The 9306-nt window shown below is 40.3% G+C and overlaps 1 pseudogene; it reads left to right on the forward strand.

The window, feature by feature from the left end:
* Positions 1-5194: 5194 nt before the first annotated feature.
* On the forward strand, positions 5195-8307 carry LOC115682803 (pentatricopeptide repeat-containing protein At4g39530-like; annotated as a pseudogene).
* The last annotated feature ends 999 nt before the right edge of the window (positions 8308-9306 follow it).

Consider the following 9306-nt stretch of genomic DNA (forward strand, 5'->3'; position numbering starts at 1 on the left):
AAATTCATTGGTTGTCGTGGTTTCCTTCGAGGAAGAGTGCTAGATTTATACTAACAGTTATAGATGACTACTCGAGGAAGACTTGGGTTTTGTGCTTAGGCACAAGTTTGATGATGTTGTTAGGATTATGCAGTTGAAAGTTTTGATCGAAAAGGAGACTGGTAAAACGATCAAACATGTGCGGACTGACAGTAGTATGGAGTTATGCTTGGAGCTATTAAGCGAATTTTGCATTAAGGAAGGCATAGTGAGATACTACACTAGTGCCAGTGAATCACAACAGGTTGCAGAGTTGATGAGTTGAACATTACTAGAGACGGTCCATAAAATGCTCTTTAGAGCTAGTATGGCTAGGAGATTTTTAGTGGATACACTTAGTAGGGCGAACTATTTGGTGAATAGATCCCTATCAATTGCAATTGGATGTCGGACTTATGAAGAAGTGTGGTCATGTAATGTTGCTAATTATTTAATTATTAGAATATTTGGTTGCCCGTATTCTGTTTGAGTGAATGATGGTAAGCTTGATGGGAGGGCAAGAAAGTGCATGTTCCTAGGTTATGCACCAGGTGAGTAGAGTTATCGGTTGTGGTGCTCGGACTTAAATTCATCCATTGTCAGCAAAGAAGTTATATTTAACGAGTCTCTAGTACTTCTGGCTAGGAGTGTTTATAGCAGTATTCATACGAAACTAGATGTTGTTCAGCTTGAGGTAGAGTTACAACTAGTAACTCCTGATGTAGCGAGTACTAGCGAAGTAATCGATGCAGATGATGTTTGTAACGAGATGGAGCCTATAGAGTCAACGGTTGTTGTAACTGCTGATATTGACAAGGTATGTGTTTGATCTCCTTGTAATGGATGCAACGATGGTTTTGCTTTAAATGTGGTAGAGGAGATTGTGTCGAAAAATCTTTGTGGAGTAGTTAAAGGTGCAAGTGGAATTGGTGTTCTGATGAGGTTCACGATTATGGCCAACTTCAAGTGAGGCTTGGACTTGGAAAACGTCTGTGGTGGCTGAGCCCACGTGGAGCTGTGGGAGAGTAGTAGTGAAGTTCATATTTCAGTGAAGCGATTGTGACTTGATTCAAACGTCGAACCAAAGTGGAGATTGTTAAAATATGTCTTGAGTTGGAGCCCGAAAAGGAAAGTTCCCTAATTCAAGTAGGTTTCCTAGTTAGAGAAGGTTTCCTAAAAGGAAGTTTCTTATTTTGGATCCAATTCTTGCCAATATATAAGAATGTGATGTTTTTTGTGAAGAGTATTAAAGAGGCTTCTTGGTGAATTATACCCTGAGAGCTTTTAGTGTTGAAGACAATTAAATTTTGTGATAAGATTTGTGTAATTTCTTCGTGAAATTGAGAGGATATTTCTTAAGGAATTGTAGGGAACACTGTGTGAGTTATTGTATGTAATTGGGGGCTGGGAAACACTGATTGTGATTGAATGACTCGAGCGTAATTGTAATCTCTGTTGTTTCGCTTGATCTATAGTAGAATTCTTTATTGCTCTCATCTTAGATGTAGGTCAATACGACTAAATCACGTACATCTAATATCCAATTTATTTTCTTGTTCTATTTATTTTATTGTTCGATCGCTTGCTTCTGCAAGCAGAGGTTTTGAGTCCGATAAAAAGTTGAGGACCGGAATAAAATGTATAAAAAATAGTATCAAAATCACATGATTGAGGACTTAAATGAGGACCATTTTAGACTACTATTCATGTAGTGTGAGTACGATGTTGGACAATCACGCGGTTATGAGCTGAGGCTTACGGAGGTCAGGTACCGCCACGGCTGTTTTCAACGCACCACATTACACGCTCTCTTCATGTGGATGATACGATACACACAAAGAGACGGAATAATAAATCGAAAAAGCCATGTGGGAAGTCCCATTCCTTGATTAGACTTCTTGAGTTATTTTCTTACCCTGCATTTACTGAAAATCCAAAGATGGAAGACTTTCTCCTTCCTTGGATTAGACTTCTCCAGTTTTTTTCTTTTTTTTGCTCTCCCTTCATTTACTCAATGTAGAAAAATCAAAGATGAAGAACTCTCATGCAACTGATTAATTGAGTTTTTTCTACACGTCGGAGATTATATATACCCACCCACCCACACACCCACACACACAGAGATGACAGCAAAAATGCACTTCCCTTCATCAACATCATCATCATCTTCTCTTATCACCATTTTCTGCTTGCTCTTGGTTATAATCTCCCTGTTCTTTCCAGGGACCTCGGCCGAGTTGCCTAAGAAAGGATGTAAGTGATTTTTCTTTTTGTTGCTTTGAGCTTTCAATAAGGGAGGGGGACATGGATTGAGCATCATGATTCCATGAAAGTGGAGTTGACATGGCATGACACAAGAACATAGAGAAAGTTTTATACATCATGGTGTTTTTCTTACCGTTGCACGAATAATTTCGCTACGCGAATCATGGAATAATTTTGGGCAGTGTCTCGCCTTTCATAACGATTTTCATCGAATATCGTCATGTACATGCAGCATTGATGGTGTGGGGAAGCCTTCCTGGTCAAGACAACAAGTGGAGCGAGTCCTCTTTTTACTCAATATCTCGAACCTTTCCATCATATTATCTGCCTCTAGAACGGTTTATACATATGTGAATCATTCATTATACATCGTATTACGCTCGCTCGAAAACACTTCAACCTTAATTCATCGGATATTCTCTAGTCACATAATCATGTAACATGTCGGCTTTCACTTGTGTGTCAAACGATTAATGAAACTCCATAAAATTTCATCTTTACAAACGTAGTACGTGCATGTGCCTAATTCCTTATTTATAGCAAGAATTACTAACAAAATCTCGGTGCTCTTTACCGACACTATTTGTGTACTTATTTGCATAGCTTGTTCATGACTCGGTCAATAAGGTTTCCTATAGTTAAATATGTGGGCGAAAATCATGGTAATTTCATCATTATGTCAATAATTTCACTGTACTATTCAAATTAATTACAAAACAAATCAATCTGTATCCCATGATTGATATTTGTCTGGAGTACATGGCAATGAGCTATAAAAAGAAGAGTCTCGCGTTCTCAATAAAAAAAATGGGGAAAAGAAAGGACAGTCACGCAACGTCTGCTCAACAGAGTATTAATTTCAATTCTTCTTAGTTCTATCTTTGAACTTTCTATATTCCCAATGGCAAGTCAGACTTATTTCTTCTTTTCCCTTTATTTCAAACATTGGTTGCAGGCCATAAACCGCCAGAGCCTTGATCAGAAAACACGTTCGCTGTTCTAAACACTGTCGAGCAAAGAAATTTGTCACTCGTGATACATTTATGAGTGTGTGTCTAGTACTTGGTATGTTCTAGGCTCAGCAGAATTGCTTCCGTTCCCTGTATTCCGCGCATCATCTTGCAGACATCCTCATATGTAGACTTGTCTTGATTTAGAGTGAAATAAAAACAAGATACGCTTCACAGTTTATTCTTGGAAAGTATTTATCCGAGCACACATCTCATCACCATATTGCGCCTCAGGAAGTGGGGTCATGCTTGCGAGTCTTAGGAAAGGCAATTTGATCAGTCCACCTGAGGCGTCTCGTACCTCCTTATTCGAAGGAAAAATTGTCCAAAAATTCCTGAATTTATTATACGACAACCAACATAATCTTAAGCTTTTTAATTTTGTCAATTTAGTCTTAAATCTTTTTTACGATTTATCAATGTAGTCCTCTTGGCCAATTTTGACCGGAAATCGTTGATGTGGCGGTCCAGTCAGCACCGGCCATCTTACGCGGCATGACCAACGCTGATATGGACGATTTTTGCAAGTTTTTTTAAATTTTATGAATTTTTACCTTTTCGTTTCTTTTTCTTTTTTTCCTTCGGTGGATTACCGGCCGGAAGGGTCGTGGTGGCACCGGCAAGGGTCACCAGCTACTACAGGTGAAAATTTGATGAAGGAAAAAAAGAAAAAAACCGCGGTACAACATTCAAAATTAGCCAAAAAAATAAAGGATGCATGAACAAGGCCGTCTAGCTATAACAATGCTAATACTGCAACTGTGATATTGGTTATTTTGCAGTTGTTGGGGGCAAACCAAGCTCGAAAAAGACCTATAAACAAGTCATACTTGCCCATAGTCCATAAATGAGGGCTATAGAAATCGAGCACTGCCCGAGTCCATTCTAAGAATTCAGGGCTACTTTAATCAACTTTTGATTGTTGAGCTTTGGTAAACACCTGCCTATTTTTTATTTTTTACAAGCGAATGTACATAATATATATATATAAGTCTAGATGTTATATCATTTGGATGTACAATGTAAAGAAGAAGATCCCTGTCAAGCAATATAGGTGTTGACGAAGAAAAGGATTTCTCACTCTGGACTTATCCACCTATTGGCTCATCCTCTTGCCCTCATCATTAGCATGTATTTCTATTGAGTCACAGGGAGGGATGAACCTAAATCTGTACTCTCCACTTAACTTACCAACCGGACAGGACAACATGATTTAAACCGACAGATAAGAGTGAAGAAACTCACAGTTGGCATTTTAGGACCAATGCAAAACCCGAAATATGCATATATTTCTTCAAGTTGCAAACTGTCCACAGCCAGCGGACCCCTTAACCTGAAATGACACTCCGAGCATAAGGGCAGATACGTCGGATGCTCATTCTAATGCTGTACCTACTATATATCTAATAGACAAACAAGGGCTCATGCCAAATAGGCATATTTGATTAACAATGGCCCTCCCGGCGATGGAGGGGTGGCATCGGCGGTAGCAACGACATGGGCTTGCAGCCCTTTCCGCCGTCCTCCTCCTCCTTCCTTTTGTTTTTTTTAATATTTAGCTTATTTATTAAATTAAATTTACATAAAATCAGTATTAAAAATCAAATTTGGATCGAAACGACGTCGTTTTAGTCTTAAGTTGCATAACATAGCCACGTCATCGCAACTTAGGAAAAAGAAAATATTAAAATAAGCCACGTCAGCTCTACGTCAGTATTTTCCCCTGGTAAGTTAGACGGCGTTAACTTTATGACTCAATTGAATCAACTTAATAAGTTTCATGATTTGATTGCACTTTTTAAAAAATTTTAGGCTCAATTAGACTTTCGTGATAAATTTTAATATTTCTAGTCAACATATTTTTAAAAAAATGGGATTTTCACACTTGTTAGCACCTTCCCTCCTCCATTTCAGGACCGTTAAACGGAACAACGACACACTGCGAAATGCACCACCTATGATGACGAACTACTATGGTCGCTCGAGCACTCCTCGCAAGACAATGTCGCCGGATTTCCAAAGCCACGAGACCTTCCTCCTTCGCTTTCTCCACCTTCCCGTCAGAGACCCCGTCTCGCCCGCTTCCCGGTTCGCGCGTCAAAAGGCGCGAATTCGCCGAGCTCCTTCAGTTTCCCGCCTCCGCCTCCGGCGCCGGCGACCCCATCGGTCACCACAAGAAGCTCCACGGCCAAATGGTCGTCTGGGGATTCCAGTACGATGTGTTTCTTGCCAACATTCTGCTGCATTCTTACTCGAAGTGTGGCGGTTTGCGCGATGCAAGACGGGTGTTCGATAATATGCCCGAGAGGAACCTGATCACTTGGTCTTCGGTGATTTCGATGTACGCCCGGCAGAATTGTTGCAGCGAAGCACACATGAGCTTTGTGGAGTTTCAGAGAAGCTCTGTGGAGAGGCCGAATGAGTATATTTTGGCCAGTCTGATCCGCGGTTGTGCGCAGTCGGGTGGCCTTGATGAAGGAGCTCAGGTGCATGGTTTCGTTGTTAAGGCCGGTCTCGGTCAGGATGTCTATGTTGGCACTTCTCTGGTTTTTTTGTATGCGAATAATGGTGGGATAGATGGGGCGAGATCGGTTTTCGATAGCTTATTGGATAAGACTGCTGTTACTTGGACTGCGATCATAAGTGGGCACGTGAAATGTGGGAGAAGTGAAGTGTCTCTGCAGTTGTTCAGCCAGATGATAGATGCTGGCCTTCTTCCTGACAAATACGTGATTTCCAGTGTTTTAAGCGCTTGCTCAGCACTTGAGTTTGTTGAAGGTGGCAAGCAAATTCATGCTCATATACTAAGGAGAGAAGCAGAGATGGACATTTCGGTAATTAATGTGCTGATCGATTGTTATACGAAATCTGGCATGGCACATACAGCTCGGAGGCTATTCGACCATATGGAAGTTCAAAATATGATTTCTTGGACCACGATGATTTCTGGGTACATGCAGAATTTGTATGATAAGGAAGCATTGAAGCTTTTTGCAGAGATGACTGGATTGGATTGGAATCCTGATGCATTTGCCTGCACCAGTGTTCTCACATCTTGTGGCTCGCTCGAGGCCTTAATACAGGGAAAGCAAGTTCATGCTTACACTATCAAGGCCAATTTAGAGTTTGATGATTTCGTAAAAAATGGCTTGATAGATATGTATGCGAAATGCAATGCCTTAGCGGATGCTAGGATACTTTTCGATGTTATGGATGGAAAAAATGTTGTCTCCTATAATGCAATGATCGAAGGTTACTCAAGATTAGCGAAGCTGGAGGAAGCATTAGATCTCTTCCATAGTATGAGGCTTGCGTCGTTCTTCCCAAATCCATTGACATTTGTCAGCATCCTTGGATTATCAACTGCTTTATTTACCTTGGAATTGAGCAAGCAAGTTCATGGTCTCTTAAGTAAATCTGGCATTTCTGTGGACTTATTTGCAGGGAGTTCACTGATCGATGTTTATTCCAAGTCTTCTTTAGTCCAAGACGCGAGGCTAGTATTTGAAGAGATGAACGATAGAGACATTGTAGTTTGGAATGCAATGTTCTCTGGATATAGTCAGCAAATGGAAAATGAGGAGACCTTCAAATTGTTCTCAGAATTACAATTATCAGAACAACGACCCAACGGATTCACTTATCACAGCAGCAAGCAATTTAGCAAGTCTCCAACATGGTCAACAGTTCCATGGCCAGATTATAAAGCCCGGTTTGGATTTTGACCCATTTGTCGCAAATGCTCTTGTGGACATGTATGCTAAATGCGGAGGTATTCAGGAGGCCAGGAAAGCATTTTACCTCGCTATTTGCAAAGATGTTGCATGTTGGAACTCCATGATCACAACATATGCACAACATGGAGAAGCACGTGCTGCTCTCCAGATATTTCAGGAAATGATAAACGCAGGAGTGAAACCAGATTACAGCACATATGTGGGCATCCTCTCTGCATGCAGCCATGCAGGGCTTGTGGAAGATGGATTGCATCATTTTAACTCAATGCCTGGGCTCGGAATTGAACCGGGGACCGAACATTATGCTTGCATGGTCTCCCTTTTTGGCCAAGCTGGTAGACTAAAGGATGCTGTGGATTTCATTGAGACAATGCCAATTCAACCAATGGCGCTGGTATGGAGGAGCTTGCTCAGTGCTTGCAGAAATGCTGGCGACAGTGAATTAGGAAAGTATGCTGCCAAGATGGCAATCTCTTTGGACCCGACGGATAGTGGATCTTATACACTACTCTCAAATATATTCGCATCCAAAGGAATGTGGTTTGATGTAAAGAAGGTGAGGCAGAGAATGGAAGAGACAGGAGTCCTAAAAGAACCGGGAAAAAGTTGGATAGAAGTTAATAATGAGGTTCATGTGTTTGTTGCTAGAGACCAGACTCATTATGAGGCTGATTTGATTTTTTTAGTTTTGAACTATTTAATTCTTCAGATAAAAGAGATCGGTTATGTGCCAGACAATGTTGCGGTTATCATAGACGATTGCCTGACAATTAGTAACGGGACAATATCCCTTATCGTGGTGTGAGGATGATATTTCTCTGGAGAAGCAGCTGCTAGGATTCAAGTTCCAATTGTCATCACTAAGTGATGAATATCGATAATTTTAGGGTTTTGTACTAATGTTTTGGTTCACTGGATGCAAATTAATCCTTGGCATTGAAGTTGCAAGATGCGTCCAAACATCTATAAGGAGACTTGAGTCATGAGGAATTGACGCGATTCTATGACTTCTAATGGCACGATTAATTTGTAAAGATTGGATGAACTAATGAGCTATGCTCTATTTGTAGTTTAGATGGGTCAATTAATCGAAGAAGAGGGCAACTGACCTGTTCCTGAGGGATAGGGAGATTAACCCACTGCCAGTAGCCTCAGGATGGCTGACCATGGATGTCCCTTGGTGGAGACTCACTCTGTTAATGCAGTAGGCCAACATGATGAGTTTCAGGTGGACCAACCACGAAGAATGAAAAACTTGAGAGGTATTTTGTTGTGGATTTTATGACAGCTTGATCAAACCCACCTTTACTATTTTATGTATTAATACAACAGAATCAGTTATAGAGCAACACTTGGTTTTTGTACTAGTGATAAATAAGGAAGAACTCAGAATTTGCAAGTAATTTTTCAAATCCGATATTACCAGCACCTCTGTCAACAACTTTGACAGATCAGTACTCACAATGGCTGCACAGAGAGAATAGCATTTACATTTAGGTCTTATTACTTCTCTGTACAAGTCTAAGTTACCTCAACTAGTCACTACATTTTTCCCGCTTTTTTCTCCCTTCTTTTTTCAATGTAAAGATGAAGACTTTCATGCGACTAAACATGCAAGACAATGGAGAGGATGGATCAATGTGCTTCAACTGATCTGAAGACAATTCACGATCTTTCTAGTTTTTTGTAATGAGAAAATTCTTCGAGAGTTGTTTCTTTAACCTCTTGCATTTTTAATTTTTGATATCTTCGTCTTTGGCAACTTTGAGACCTAGCAAGAACTTGATCTGATTTCCCTTCACGATATCTGCCATATTTCGTAACGTTGACGTGAACATAACTAAACAATTGGCTGCCATGGAACTTCACTCTCAAGCCTCAAGTCAGCTTGTTTAACTCTCTTCACATATTGCTAGAATTTATCATTCATTCACAAGTGATGTTTACTCTTTGCTAGTTAGCAAGTTGAGCTCGCTTTGTTCATTGATGATCTTTCTAACATATGCAGATTGATTATGTCGGGAACTGTTTTTCTTTTCAACTCTCTTGTTCTCTTTCTGATCCAGGCTTTGCCACAACGGACACTGCGACCATAATCTTTTGCCTTCAAAACTTGGAAAGTTCCATCCTTATTTTTACAGAAGTTTCAAGTCCGATAAAAAGTCTAGGACCGGAATAAAATGAATCAAAAATAGTATCAAAACCACATGATTGACGACTTAAATGAGAACCATTTTAGACTAGTACTCGCAGTGTGAGTGCCGTTTTGGACAATC

The sequence above is a fragment of the Syzygium oleosum genome, unplaced genomic scaffold (genome assembly GCF_021117445.2).
Source record: "Syzygium oleosum isolate NSW1041296 unplaced genomic scaffold, Sole_v2.1 Sole_v2.01, whole genome shotgun sequence".
In the NCBI taxonomy this organism is placed as follows: domain Eukaryota; kingdom Viridiplantae; phylum Streptophyta; class Magnoliopsida; order Myrtales; family Myrtaceae; genus Syzygium; species Syzygium oleosum.